The sequence below is a fragment of the Lissotriton helveticus genome, chromosome 2_2, assembly GCF_964261635.1.
Source record: "Lissotriton helveticus chromosome 2_2, aLisHel1.1, whole genome shotgun sequence".
In the NCBI taxonomy this organism is placed as follows: domain Eukaryota; kingdom Metazoa; phylum Chordata; class Amphibia; order Caudata; family Salamandridae; genus Lissotriton; species Lissotriton helveticus.
Window position 1 is genome coordinate 511584533 of NC_136060.1, and position 16341 is coordinate 511600873.

Below are 16341 nucleotides of genomic sequence, written 5' to 3' on the forward strand. Positions count from 1 at the left end.
CCATCTATAGTATCTGCTGATGCACCTCGATCCAGACTCGAGCACGCCTTCTATTCCAGTATTGAGATCCCTCTATAGTATCTGCCGATGCACCTCGATCCAGACTCAAGCACGCCTTCTATTCCAGTATTGAGACCCATCTATAGTATCTGCTGATGCACCTTGATCCAGACTCGAGCACCCCTTCCATTCCAGTATTGAGGTCCTACTATAGTATCTGCCGATGCACCTCGATCCAGACTCAAGCACGCCTTCTATTCCAGTATTGAGACCCATCTATAGTATCTGCTGATGCACCTCGATCCAGACTCGAGCACGCCTTCTATTCCAGTATTGAGACCCCTCTATAGTATATGCCGATGCACCATGATCCAGACTCAAGTGCGCACCTTCTATTCCAGTATTGAGACCCGTCTATAGTATCTGCCGATGCACCTCGATCCAGACTCAAGAGCGCACCTTCTATTCCAGTATTGAGACCCGTCTATAGTATCTGCCGATGCACCTCGATCCAGACTCAATCCTCCCTTCTATTCCAGTATTGAGACCCCACTATAGTATCTGCCGATGCACCTCGATACAGACTCAAGCACGCCTTCTATTCCAGTATTGAGACCTTCCTATAGTATCTGCCGATGCACCTCGATCCAGACTCAAGCACGTCTTCTATTCCAGTATTGAGACCCATCTATAGTGTCCGCTGATGCAACTCGATCCAGACTCAAGAGAACCCCTTCTATTCCAGTATTGAGACCCATCTATAGTATCTGCTGATGCAACTCAATCCAGACTCAAGAGCATCCCTTCAATTCCAGTATTGAGACCCCGCTATAGTATCTGCCGATGCACCTCGATCCAGACTCAAGCACGCCTTCTATTCCAGTATTAGGACCCCTCTGTAGTATCTGCCAATACACCTCGATCCAGACTCGAGCACGCCTTCTATTCCAGTATTGAGACCCCTCTATAGTATCGGCCGATGCACCTCGATCCAGACTCGAGCACGCCTTCTATTCCAGTATTGAGGTCCCTCAATCGTATCTGCCGATGCACCTCGATCTAGACTCGAGCACCCCTTCTATTCCAGTATTGAGACCCTTCTATAGTATCTGCCGATGCACCTCGATCCAGACTCGAGCACCCCTTCTATTCCAGTATTGAGACCTCCCTATAGTATCTGCCGATGCACCTCGATCCAGACTCCAGCACGCCTTCTATTCCAGTATTGGGACCACTCTATAGTATCAGCCGATGCACCTCGATCCAGACTCAAGCACGCCTTCTATTCCAGTATTGAGACCCATCTATAGTATCTGCTGATGCACCTTGATCCAGACTCGAGCACGCCTTCTATTCCAGTATTGAGGTCCCTCTATAGTATCTGCCGATGCACCTCGATCCAGACTCAAGCACGCCTTCTATTCCAGTATTGAGACCCATCTATAGTATCTGCTGATGCACCTTGATCCAGACTCGAGCACCCCTTCCATTCCAGTATTGAGGTCCCTCTATAGTATCTGCCGATGCACCTCGATCCAGACTCAAGCACGCCTTCTATTCCAGTATTGAGACCCATCTATAGTATCTGCTGATGCACCTCGATCCAGACTCGAGCACGCCTTCTATTCCAGTATTGAGACCCCTCTATAGTATATGCCGATGCACCACGATCCAGACTCAAGTGCGCACCTTCTATTCCAGTATTGAGACCCGTCTATAGTATCTGCCGATGCACCTCGATCCAGACTCAAGAGCGCACCTTCTATTCCAGTATTGAGACCCGTCTATAGTATCTGCCGATGCACCTCGATCCAGACTCAAGAGCGCACCTTCTATTCCAGTATTGAGACCCGTCTATAGTATCTGCCGATGCACCTCGATCCAGACTCAAGCACACCTTCTATTCCAGTATTGAGACCCCTCTATAGTATCTGCCGATGGACCTCGATCCAGACTCAAGCACGTCTTCTATTCCAGTATTGAGACCCATCTATAGTGTCCGCTGATGCAACTCGATCCAGACTCAAGAGAACCCCTTCTATTCCAGTATTGAGACCCCTCTATAGTATCTGCCGATGCACCTCGATCCAGACTCAAGTGCGCACCTTCTATTCCAGTATTGAGACCCGTCTATAGTATCTGCCGATGCACCTCGATCCAGACTCAAGAGCGCACCTTCTATTCCAGTATTGAGACCCGTCTATAGTATCGGCCGATGCACCTCGATCCAGACTCAAGCACACCTTCTATTCCAGTATTGAGACCCCTCTAAAGTATCTGCCGATGCACCTCGATCCAGACTCAAGCACGCCTTCTATTCCAGTATTGAGACCCATCTATAGTATCTGCTGATGCACCTCGGTCCAGACTCAAGAGCATGCCTTCTATTCCAGTATTGAGACCCCTCAATCGTATCTGCCGATGCACCTCGATCTAGACTCGAGCACCCCTTCTATTCCAGTATTGAGACCCTTCTATAGTATCTGCCGATGCACCTCGATCCAGACTCGAGCACCCCTTCTATTCCAGTATTGAGACCTCCCTATAGTATCTGCCGATGCACCTCGATCCAGACTCCAGCACGCCTTCTATTCCAGTATTGGGACCACTCTATAGTATCAGCCGATGCACCTCGATCCAGACTCAAGCATGCCTTCTATTCCAGTATTGAGACCCCTCTATAGTATCTGCCGATGCACCTCTATCCAGAATCAAGAGCACGCCTTCTATTCCAGTACTGAGACCCCTCTATATTATCTGCCGATGCACCTCGATCCAGACTCAAGCATGCCTTCTATTCCAGTATTGAGACCCCTCTATAGTATCTGCCGATGCACCTCGATCCAGACTCAAGCACGCCTTCTATTCCAGTATTGAGACCCATCTATAGTATCTGCTGATGCACCTCGATCCAGACTCGAGCACGCCTTCTATTCCAGTATTGAGGTCCCTCTATAGTATCTGCCGATGCACCTCGATCCAGACTCAAGCACGCCTTCTATTCCAGTATTGAGACCCATCTATAGTATCTGCTGATGCACCTTGATCCAGACTCGAGCACCCCTTCCATTCCAGTATTGAGGTCCTACTATAGTATCTGCCGATGCACCTCGATCCAGACTCAAGCACGCCTTCTATTCCAGTATTGAGACCCATCTATAGTATCTGCTGATGCACCTCGATCCAGACTCGAGCACGCCTTCTATTCCAGTATTGAGACCCCTCTATAGTATATGCCGATGCACCATGATCCAGACTCAAGTGCGCACCTTCTATTCCAGTATTGAGACCCGTCTATAGTATCTGCCGATGCACCTCGATCCAGACTCAAGAGCGCACCTTCTATTCCAGTATTGAGACCCGTCTATAGTATCTGCCGATGCACCTCGATCCAGACTCAATCCTCCCTTCTATTCCAGTATTGCGACCCCACTATAGTATCTGCCGATGCACCTCGATACAGACTCAAGCACGCCTTCTATTCCAGTATTGAGACCTTCCTATAGTATCTGCCGATGCACCTAGATCCAGACTCAAGCACGTCTTCTATTCCAGTATTGAGACCCATCTATAGTGTCCGCTGATGCAACTCGATCCAGACTCAAGAGAACCCCTTCTATTCCAGTATTGAGACCCATCTATAGTATCTGCTGATGCAACTCAATCCAGACTCAAGAGCATCCCTTCAATTCCAGTATTGAGACCCCGCTATAGTATCTGCCGATGCACCTCGATCCAGACTCAAGCACGCCTTCTATTCCAGTATTAGGACCCCTCTGTAGTATCTGCCAATACACCTCGATCCAGACTCGAGCACGCCTTCTATTCCAGTATTGAGACCCCTCTATAGTATCGGCCGATGCACCTCGATCCAGACTCGAGCACGCCTTCTATTCCAGTATTGAGGTCCCTCAATCGTATCTGCCGATGCACCTCGATCTAGACTCGAGGACCCCTTCAATTACAGTATTGAGACCCTTCTATAGTATCTGCCGATGCACCTCGATCCAGACTCGAGCACCCCTTCTATTCCAGTATTGAGACCTCCCTATAGTATCTGCCGATGCACCTCGATCCAGACTCCAGCACGCCTTCTATTCCAGTATTGGGACCACTCTATAGTATCAGCCGATGCACCTCGATCCAGACTCAAGCACGCCTTCTATTCCAGTATTGAGACCCATCTATAGTATCTGCTGATGCACCTTGATCCAGACTCGAGCACGCCTTCTATTCCAGTATTGAGGTCCCTCTATAGTATCTGCCGATGCACCTCGATCCAGACTCAAGCACGCCTTCTATTCCAGTATTGAGACCCATCTATAGTATCTGCTGATGCACCTTGATCCAAACTCGAGCACCCCTTCCATTCCAGTATTGAGGTCCCTCTATAGTATCTGCCGATGCACCTCGATCCAGACTCAAGCACGCCTTCTATTCCAGTATTGAGACCCATCTATAGTATATGCCGATGCACCACGATCCAGACTCAAGTGCGCACCTTCTATTCCAGTATTGAGACCCGTCTATAGTATCTGCCGATGCACCTCGATCCAGACTCAAGAGCGCACCTTCTATTCCAGTATTGAGACCCGTCTATAGTATCGGCCGATGCACCTCGATCCAGACTCAAGCACACCTTCTATTCCAGTATTGAGACCCCTCTATAGTATCTGCCGATGGACCTCGATCCAGACTCAAGCACGTCTTCTATTCCAGTATTGAGCCCCATCTATAGTGTCCGCTGATGCAACTCGATCCAGACTCAAGAGAACCCCTTCTATTCCAGTATTGAGACCCCTCTATAGTATCTGCTGATGCACCTCGATCCAGACTCAAGCACGCCTTCTATCCCAGTATTAAGACCCCTCTATAGTATCTGCCGATGCACCTCGATCCAGACTCGAGCACGACTTCTATTCCAGTATTGAGACCCATCTATAGTATCTGCTGATGCAACTCAATCCAGACTCAAGAGCATCCCTTCTATTCCAGTATTGAGACCCCGCTATAGTATCTGCCGATGCACCTCGATCCAGACTCAAGCACGCCTTCTATTCCAGTATTAGGACCCCTCTGTAGTATCTGCCAATACACCTCGATCCAGACTCGAGCACGCTTTCTATTCCAGTATTGAGACCCCTCTATAGTATCGGCCGATGCACCTCGATCCAGACTCAAGCACACCTTCTATTCCAGTATTGAGACCCCTCTATAGTATCTGCCGATGCACCTCGATCCAGACTCAAGCACGCCTTCTATTCCAGTATTGAGACCCATCTATAGTATCTGCCGATGCACCTCGATCCAGACTCGAGCACGCCTTCTATTCCAGTATTGAGACCCCTCTGTGGTATCTGCCGATGCACCTCGATCCAGACTCAAGCACGCCTTCTATTCCAGTATTGAGACGCCTCTATAGTATCTGCCGATGCACCTCGATCCAGACTCAAGCACGCCTTCTATTCCAGTATTGAGACCCCTCTATAGTATCTGCTGATTCACCTCGATCCAGACTCAAGCACGCCTTCTATTCCAGTATTGAGGTCCCTCTATAGTATCTTTTGTTGCACCTCGATCCAGACTCGAGCACACGTTCTATTCCAGTATTGAGACCCCTCTATAGTATCTGCCGATGCACTTCGATCCAGACTCAAGAGCACGCCTTCTATTCCAGTATTGAGACCCCTCTATAGTGTCTGCCGATGGACCTCGATCCAGACTCGAGCACTCCTTCTATTCCAGTATTGAGACCTCTCCATAGTATCTGCCGATGCACCTCAATCCAGACTCAAGCACCCCTTCTATTCCAGTATTGAGACCCATCTATAGTATCTGCCGATGCATCTCGATCCAGACTCAAGCACGCCTTCTATTCCAGTATTGAGTCCTCTCTAAAGTATCTTCTGATGCACCTCGATCCAGACTCGAGCACGCCTTCTGTTCCAGTATTGAGACCTCTCTATAGTATCTGCCGATGCACCTCGATCCAGACTCGAGCATGCCTTCTATTCCAGTATTGAGACCCCTCTATAGTGTCTGCCGATGCACCTCGATCCAGACTCTCGAGCACGCCTTCTATTCCAGTATTGAGACCCCTCTATAGTATCTGCCGATGCACCTTGATCCAGACTCAAGAGCACGCCTTCTATTCCAGTATTGAGACCCCTCAACAGTATCTGCCGATGCACCTCGATCCAGACTCAAGCAAGCCTTCTATTCCAGTATTGAGACCGTTCTATAGTATCTGCCGATGCACCTCGATCCAGAGTCAAGCACGCATTCTATTCCAGTATTGAGACCTCCCTATAGTATCTGCCGATGCACTTCGATCCAGACTCAAGACCATGCCTTCTATTCCAGTATTGAGACCTCCCTATAGTATCTGCCGATGCACCTCATTCCAGACTCAAGAGCGCACCTTCTATTCCAGTATTGAGACCCTCTCTATAGTATCTGCTGATGCACCTCGATCCAGACTCGAGCACCCCTTCTATTCCAGTATTGAGACCCCTCTATAGTATCTGCCGATGCACCTCGATCCAGGCTCGAGCACCCCTTCTATTCCAGTATTGAGACCCCTCTATAGTATCTGCCGATGCACTTCGATCCAGACTCGAGCACCCCTTCTATTCCAGTATTGAAACCCCTCTATAGTATCTGCTGATGCACCTCGATCCAGACTCAAGAGCACGCCTTCTATTCCAGTATTGAGTCCTCTCTAAAGCATCTTCCGATGCACCTCGATCCAGACTCGAGCACGCCTTCTGTTCCAGTATTGAGACCTCTCTATAGTATCTGCCTCTCTATAGTATCTTCTGGTGAACCTCGATCAAGACTCAAGCACTCCTTCTATTCCAGTATTGAGACCTTTCTATAGTATCTAACAATGCACCTCGATCCAGACTCAAGCACCCCTTCTATTCCAGTATTGAGACCCCTCTATAGTATCTGCCGCTGCACCTCGATCCAGACTCGAGCACCCCTTCTATTCCAGTATTGAGACCCCTCTATAGTATCTGCCGATGCACCTCGATCCAGACTCGAGCACCCCTTCTATTCCAGTATTGAGACCCCTCTATAGTATCTGCCTATGCACCTCGATCCAGACTCGAGCACCCCTTCTATTCCAGTATTGAGACCCCTCTATAGTATCTGCCGATGCACCACGATCCATACTCAAGAGCACACCTTCTATAATGTGAACTTTATTGAAAAAAAAATTGGCTAAGGTATCACACAGCTCTTGGCTAGCCACAATGGGAGAGGGATCTGGATGAGCCAAGGCGGTGACAGTTCTAAACAATTCCTTAGTCGAATTTTTAACTTAGTTGATTTTATTTACAAAAAAGTCCTGCTTTGCTTTTGACAACAACTAATTGTATTGTGCCAGGGTCTGTTTGTATTCTTTTCCAGCTGTCTCATTGTATTCCTTCCTCCATGCTCTTTCGGAGCTCTTACAGACCAGTTTTTTGTCTCTAAGCTTCTGGGAATACCAAGGAGAGGAGGGGCGCGTCCTATTTGGGTGGCTGAGTTTATAAGGGGCAAGTTTATCACCAGCTGACTCAAGACAGTTGTTAAAAGTTGAAGTCACCATATCGAGATTTGCGTGCAGCAAAGGCAAGGAAGAAGATAGAAGGTCTACGAGATCATTCGTTTTTATCTTATTCCAGGCTCTACAATATGTGGGCTTCATTTTGGGTTTCTTAACAGTCCTATGGTGTAAAGTAACTCTAAACAACACCGCCTTGTGGTCTGACTAGACCACTGGGAGCAGCTCTAAGAACTCAAACTGTGTGTTGTTAGAAAGATCCTGTCTAATGAATGCCCAGCCTTAAGAGTAGCCCCCTGACTTGCTGCCTGAGATCTACACTATTCATAAGGTCCAGCAAGCTGGATGTGTCAAGGTTGGCATCACTTTCCAAATGGAAGTTAAAGTCGCCTAGCACGGTGTATGAATCGGCACTTAATTTATTTTCCATCAAATTGCATGCTTGAGTCAAGAACCGATTCCTCGGGCCTGGCGGCCTATAGATAAGGGTCCCTTTAAACGTATAATGATGTGGGAGATGGAAGCAAAATTCCAACGCTTCACAATCCTCCGTGGTGGAGTTAGCAAAAGATGCGGGCCCAGAGAAGGCCCGATTGTAGGTTGTTTTCTTCCGGTATTGTGTTGGTTGCAGAAACAGGTTTTTGGCGGATTGGGAGTTTCTGGCTCCTCCGGATATCAGGAGTTTTTGTGCGAGAAATGTAGGGTACTTCGAGTATAGAGCTTTGTGAGTAATGCACCATTGGAACAATGGGGTAAACCCAATTAATCACAGGACCTGGGTAACAATGTGTATATAGAAACAAAGTGGTCCTTGATATAACTCAAGACGCAATTAATGTAAGTCTTATTGTTAATATAAGCAAGTTCCAATTAAACAGAGTAAATCTGTACCTGAGGAGATGTATAATTTGCAAACAGCAATATTAATTGCAACAAACCCAACACATATAGATCAAAAGCCAAAAGTACTTGATCTCACTTTTATATCACAAGTTTATTTACACAATCCTAAAATAATTGATCCAGGAAAACTGCAGAATGCAGTGGACAGAAAGAAGATGCAAAGGGGGTGCTCAAGTGATTTGAAAGGAAATTAAGCTCAAAGGACAGAATTAAAATGATTCAGTGCAACCAAAAAAACAAATTTTTCAGTTGAACAAACAAAGGCCTACCCACACATTTGTATATACATCAATTATAACAAACACAATGAGGGGGTGGGGCGGTGGAAAAATTAGGTGTAGGCCTTAGGTTAGGGGGATAGCCGTCGACGTTTCGACCCTAGCGCAAGAAAGGGCGATTTCAAGGCCTCTGCTGCGTGTCTTCTTCAGGACAAGGGTGGGAAGGGCGGGGACTGGACCAAGGAACCAAGGGTAAAGCAAAGGGGTCACGTCAGTAAAATTTGAACGGGCCACCTAATATAGATGTATCAAGGAATCCAAACGATGGAAATGATGTCTACTGTGTTATTGATACGTATCCACGCCTTGAGCCACAGGCGTCTGAGCAGAGGATCAATTCGCTACAGGCAATCAAGTGGAGAGGGGGGTGGAAGGGGGACGAACCCACATGAGGTACCGAAGTTGATAGTTATGGCAATCCTCAAACAAATTGCTCCATACAGAAAGGTTTCTTTAAATCAGGGTCTACGTAACTGGAGCGCTTCTCTTAGTCGAAGTGAACCATAAGGGGAAATCCAAACCGCGTTCTACTCTTGTGAGTAATGCAGGCCAATTTAAATTGTATTCTGGCCTCTAGGGGAAGCCAGTTCAGAGCTTTGAGGTGGGGAGAGATGTGGTCACATTTTCTTGAGCCCATTAGGAATCTAGCGGCGGTGTTGAGGCTGGCTTTTAATGGGGCCAGAGAGTTTTTGGGTAGCACCGCGAGAGTAGAGCATCCATATTCAAGTCTGGAAATGACTGGGGCCTGGGTTGCTGTTTTAAGGTCGGAGGCATCGAGGAAGGGTTTTAGGTTTCTTAGGTAGCTCGGGTGGAATCTAGCCGTTTTGGCCATAGAATTTATATGGCCTTGCATATTCAGGCTGCCGTCAAAGGGTTATACCAAGGGATTTTGCAGAGTCCACAACGGTACGAGGGCAGTTTAGTGCCATGATGGTCTTGATCCATTCCTGGATGTCTGGATTGGGTTTGGGAAGGGAGATCAGAAGAAATGTGGTTTTATTTGCATTGAGTTTCAGCTGGTTGGAAGTGAGCCAATGGACTGTTAGTTTCAGGGCCTCGTTAACAGAGAGAATGTCCTCAGGGGAAGAGATTTTTATGTAGACCTCAGTATCATCGGCGTAAATGAGGTAGGAGATGTTGGCGGCACTTAGCACCTCGGTGAGACAATTGTGGTCAATGTGTCACCGTCGCTGCCTCAATTCAGGAATGACCTCAAGACCTGGCTCTTCGACTGAGCCACAGATACCCCCGCCCTACAGCGCCTTGAGACCGTAACGGGTGAGTAGGTGTGCTTTGCAAGAAGGCTGATTGATTCAATGTGTAGTTCACTGTTGCATCTGTCCTTGTAATCGATGCATTCTCGTAATTGATGTTTGTGTTTCCTCCGCGTTGTAAATATGTCACAAGATGTACTCTGTAAAGTAGATGTATCTGTTGAATGTGGTGTATCACCAGGCGCTGTGAAAATCCATCATAAAATCTACAGCAACACCACAGCAGATTTACGGAATGCTTAACTGCACTTCTTGGCACCGCCCTCGTGGTAATGAAACAGAGATGCAGTGCTACTCCCCCTACAGGCGTAGGTCCGGTATTACAAGACTACTCTCCACATAACACCACAGCAGGTTTACTGGATGCTTAACTGCACTTCTTAGCACCGCCCTCATGGTAATGTAACAGAGACGCAGCGCTACTCCACCTACAGGCGTAGGTGTGGTATTACAACACTACTCCCCACATAACACCAGACTCGGAAGCCTACAACATGCTGCATGGTGCAGGCCTACAACCAGGACTGGCGCTGGGCATGGGCAGTGTGGGCAGGTGCCCAGGGCCTCGCGCTCACCTAAAAAACAGGGGCCCGCTTCACTGTGAAAGGCCACACTTTCACAGTTAGCCCACGTGCTCCTCCAGGCTCCCCCCGGCGCCACACAATCACATTACAAATGTGAGATGTCTTGACGTTGCTGGTCGGGGCGTGGTGGCATTCCTGGGTGTGCAGGGGTGGGGGACGGGACAAACAGAATGGGGCCGGCACAGCAGCTGGGCCAGCAATTATGTTGTCTCACAGTGTCAGGGGTGGGGCAGCGCGTCTGTTAAGTACGGCCATTCTAGGCGCCCTTTCTGCATTTTGTTTCTAGCTGACAGAAGGCCCCATTGTTTCCAGGACCGGCCGGACACAGGTAAGGAGAGGTGGTTGAGTGGTGGAGGGAGCAGCCAGATCAACTGGCTTTTGTTAACCCTTGCTTCACCCATAGCAAAGATTTTTTTGAATGTATATTTAAAATGTATGTAGAACTGCCAGAGGTAGGGCAGTGTTTGGCTAAATGCCTGGTTACTGCTTTGAGGCCCAGGGGAGGGGACCCCCGGGGAGGGACTTTCAGCACTGGTTCAAGCTGCAAGGTCCATGTTTGGGGGGGCCCTTCCCTGGGCCTTGTAGCCATGACTCCCTCTTTCCTCTCCTTTCGTTTATTTGTTCCTCTGTGAAATAAGTCCAAAAAAGAAAAACACTTTTACTGAAAACGTCTTATTTGTCATTTGTCTATTCCAAAGTGCATCCCCTGGACGAGAAAATTAAAAGGTTCAGAATGTGAAAAATAATGAAACAAAGCAGGACAGAGTGGGTCGCAAAGTGGCCAGATTGGTTTTATTCACAAACAAAACACATTAGCGCTACTTTACAGAGTTTGCCAGTGAAGCGCTACTTTTGTTGTCTCGTCTTTCTTTGAACAGCATTGTTTTCCCCCGGTGGGGAAGTGCACCATTCCTGGATGTACTGTAATACCTGGTTGATGGGTGGATGGGGAAATAAAATGCGTACCGCGGCTCTTTGTTAACAAATGTTTTTTCAAACCATACTGCTTAACTTTTGTAAGGATATAAGGATATAAGTTATGGACATTGAAACGTTTTCCTTCTGGGCCCTGTGGTCATAGTTTTAACTTTTCAGGTGAAAGCACTCACTGATTTCTGAATAATAAGTGCAAAAGCGTTAAGGTAATCATGCTGTTTCTTCTAACATTTCACATGCGATACTTAATCTTGCATTCTCTTGAGTTTCTGCTTTTTCCAGGATGTTGTTACTTTTTTTCCAGGCAGCATATTACTCTTGTCTAGTGCGTCATTTGAACTGAGTCACATTCCGGTGTTTATAGCGAGGCACAATTGGGTTGTATGTGAAGGCAGTGCGAGTTTCTCTCAGTAGGATGTGTCACTATCATCAGAGCTGACAAATTTGGGACTGGGGAACCAGGTTCAGCCCTCACGACCAGTCCCCCAGACCACTGAGGGAGCACATTCCTGTGCTAGAGCTTAGAAGCCCTGGTGTCTTAGCACCAGCAGGTGAACCCTAGTCGTGACAAGTGTGGGTTAACCTTGAAGGCTTGTCCACCACAATCCATACCATACTGAAGTTCATCTCAGTCTTGCGGGCAGACCTATGAAGCAGCACACCCTAGAGCAACAGTGACTTTGTCACTGAGGTCACAGGAACATTGAGCAGGGTGGCTCTAGTCAAGTCAAGTCAAGTCAATTAATTTATATAGCGCGCTACATACCCAGAGGGTCTCAAGGCGCTTGAAGATGGGTGGGGAATTAGTTGTCGAATATCCAGGTTTTGAGTTGCTTTCTGAATGCTAGGTGGTTCTGAGTGAGGCGAAGGTGAGTGGGAAGTGAGTTCCAGGTTTTAGCCGCCAGGTAGGAGAAGGATCTTCCTCCCATGGTGGTTTTGTTGATGCGAGGACAGCAGCAAGGGCTTGGTTGGAAGAGCGTAGCTGGCGGGAGGGGATGTAGAAGGAAAGTCGTGTGTTGAGGCATTCGGGTCCAAGTTCGTAAAGTGCTTTGTGTGCGTGGGTGAGGAGGCGGAATGTTATCCTTTTATTGACGGGGAGCCAGTGGAGGTCTTTCAGGTGACCAGAAATGTGGTCTTTACGCGGGATGTCTAGTATGAGTCTGGCTGATGCGTTCTGGATGCGTTGGAGTTTTTTCTGAAGTTTAGCGGTGGTACCGGCGTATAGGGTGTTTCCGTAGTCCAGGCGGCTTGTAACCAGAGCGTGGGTGACCGTTTTTCTAGTTTCGGTGGGGATCCAGCTAAATGTTTTTTTGAGCATGTTGAAGCAAGATGATGAGACGGCGTTGACTTGTCTGGTCATCGAGAGTGAGGAGTCCAGGATGACGCCCAGATTTTGTGCGTGGTCCGTCGGGATGGGTGCTTTTTCAAGGGCCTCTGGCCACCAAGAGTCGTCCCAGGCGGAGGGGCAGGTACCTAAGATAAGGACTTCTGTTTTGTCTGAATACAGTTTCAGACGGCTGTGCTTCATCCACTCGGCGACTTCTTTCATTCCTTCATGTAGGTTGGTTTTGGCGGTGTTAGGGTCTTTGGTGAGTGAGAGGATCCGCTGAGTGTCATCAGCGTAGGAGATGATGTTAAGGTTGTGTTGGCGTGCGATGGCTGCGAGAGGGCTCATGTATACGTTGAAGAGGGTGGGGCTGAGTGAAGATCCTTGTGGCACGCCGCAAATGACTTCAGTGGCCTCTGACTTCAATGGTGGGAGGCGGACTCTCTGAGTTCTTCCGGCGAGGAACGAGGTGATCCATTCCAGTGCTTTTCCTTGGATTCCGATGTTTCTGAGGCGTTGTAATAGGGTGCTATGACAGACTGTGTCGAAGGCTGCGGAAAGGTCGAGGAGGATGAGGGCGACTGTGTCTCCGTTGTCCAGTAGAGTTCGAATGTCGTCTGTTGCTGCGATGAGTGCGGTCTCAGTGCTGTGCTTGGCTCGGAAGCCGGACTGTGAGGAGTTGAGGGACTTATTGGTTTCGAGGAATGCGGCGAGCTGGTTGTTGACAGCTTTCTCGATGACTTTGGCCGGGAATGGAAGGAGCGAGATGGGGCGGTAGTTTTTGAGTTCGGTGGGGTCAGCTGTGGGTTTTTTCAGAAGGGCGCTGAGTTTGGCGTGTTTCCAGCTATCCGGGAAGGTGGCGGAGTTGAGGGAGCAGTTGATGACGTCTCGGAGGTGTGGTGCTATGATGGAGTCTGCTTTGTTGAAGATGTGGTGTGGGCATGGGTCTGTGGGGGATCCTGAGTGGATGGAGTTCATCAGGCGGATGGTGTCCTCAGTGGAGATTGTGTTCCAGTCATTAAGGATGCTCAGGGGGGGTGATGGTACGGCATAAGGTTGTGAGCGTTGGTCTCTGGGTTGGTTGTTGAAGCTGTTGTGGATGTCTGCGATTTTGTCGTGGAAGAACGAAGCTAGGGAGTTGCAAAGGGTTTGAGAGGGAGTGATGTCGTTGGAGTTGGCAGTGGGGTTGGTGAACTCTTTGACGATGTTGAATAATTCTTTGCTGTTGTGGGCGTTGTTGTCTAGTCGGTCTTTGAATGCGGCTTTCTTGGCAGTCCGGATCAGTTGGTGGTGTATGCGGGTGGCGTTTTTGAAGGCGTCCCTGGTGCTGGTGTTTGGGTCTTTTTTCCAGGCCTTTTCAAGGGAGCGACACAGTTTCTTGGATTTCTTAAGATCATCGTTGAACCAGGGGGCGTTTTTTCACAGGTGCTAGGTTGTCGGCGCTATTGGTTAGCCATTGAGTGAAGAAGCGATGAGGAGATCTGGTCGATGGTGATTTTATTCCAGTTTCTTCGCAGAGTAGGTTGAGGATGGTTGTGGGTTGTGGTCTTCTTGTAGATAAAGTGAACGCAGCTGTGGTCCGTCCAATGGAGAACTGTGGTGTAACTGAAGGAGATATGTTTGCTGGAGGTGAAGATAGGGTCGAGTGTGTGACCTGCGTAGTGAGTGGGGGTATTAACAAGTTGTTTGAGTCCGAGGTTGGCGAGATTGTCCAGAAGGGTGGTGGTGTTGTTGTCGTTGCTCTTTTCCAGGTGAAAATTGAGGTCTCCCAGTAGAATGTAGTCCTCGGAGGGGAGGGCATGTGGGGTGATAAAGTCAGTGATGTCTTCACTGAATTGTGCACGGGGTCCTGGTGGCCTGTATAGGAGGGTGCCTCTGAGTGTGGTCTTGGGGTCGGTGTGGATCTGGAAGTGAAGGTGCTCGGCGCTAGCGAGGTTGACGTCTGAGGTGGTTGAGATGCGGATGGAATTCTTATGGACGATGGCGATGCCTCCTCCTGTTTGGTGGATGCGGTCTTTTCGGATGATCTTGTAGCCTTCCGGGATGGCAATGGTGATGTCTGGGGCTGAGGAGGCGTTCATCCATGTTTCTGTTAGGAGGGCGACGTCCGGAGAGATGGTGTCTAGTAGATTCCAAAGGTCGATGGCGTGTCTGTGGGCTGAGCGGGTGTTGAGCAGGATGCATTTTAGGTGGTTGGTGTCAGATCTCTGTTTGGTGTTAGTGGATGGGGAGTTGGTCTTGGTGCTGTCATACTTGCAGGAGTTGCATGTGAAGGGTCCATGGGTGTGTCCAGGAGCGGCTTGGGCGCAGTTGGGGAGTCGGCCGGGGTTTAGGGCTGAGAGGGTGGAGGCGTCGTATGTAATGCGGGTGGTGTGGGAGGTATGGGGGCCAGGGGGTCTGGCGCTGGGCGCGGTCCAGGCGCGGACGGATGTAGACAGGCTTACCTTTGTCGCACCTTCGGCGCGACCGCTGCGCGTGGACGCTGCGCGTTCGGTCATCAATCTTAACTGGATAGTGGAGGGGGCGGAGCGTGGGAGGGTCAGCAGCTGGGAGGCGGTAGCGGGGAGGAGGGGCGGACCAGGGGAAACCAACAAACAAAATGGAGGGTCAAAGGCGAAGCGAGGCAGGGGCAGCAGATGTATCAAAGCCCCGTGAGCACAAAAGTCCCAGTAAGCAGAGAGCGCTAAAATAAAAATAAATAAATGTTCAGCAGAGCGAGCGGAGCAAAATGACAATATGAGGTGAGGCAAGCGTTATTCAAGTCCGACTACAATGCAATAAATAAACTTAGCGCAGATCACAATACCAAATGCAACAGCACAGCACAGGTCACGATGCAAAATGTAGCCAGCAGCAGCCCAGCAGGGAGTGGGATCGGGGAGCGTGGGGGAGCGACCGTGCAGGAGCAGGTCCGAGGTGCTATCACACTGGGCGCTGTCTTCGGGTGGGAGCGTCACGTTTGCAAGTAGGTTATGTTTTTAAAAGCACTTGCTGCCTCCTTCCGGGCCTCCAGCAATTTTTGGCAACAATAAAAATGTCATGATAACTCCGGTGATTAATGTTCTCCCTAGAGAGAGATGGAGTTTTTTTCAAGTGGAAGTTTTGACTCGTGAAAAGGTACCACAGAGGGTCAATGTGCCTGCGGCAAAGAACATGTACCATGCAGATCACAAAATGCACATAATGTAAATAGATCAGTGGGTGACTGCTTTTGTCAGTGGGATCCTTTTGTTACCTGCAGTTTATAAGTCAAAATCCTAAAATACAACAGTGAGCGATTAACTGTCATTCTAGAGATGCATGCAAACTGCAAGATATAAATTAGAGAATTATGGGTTTTTTCCCAGTCTTTGATTATCCTGATGTTGCAAAAAGGGTTCATTTCGATAGAAATTAATTCTGGGTATTAAAGAGAAACCCCCATCATGGTATTACGCTCTAAATTCAGGATTTGTGTTTCAAAAGACCAATCACTATTAAACTATAC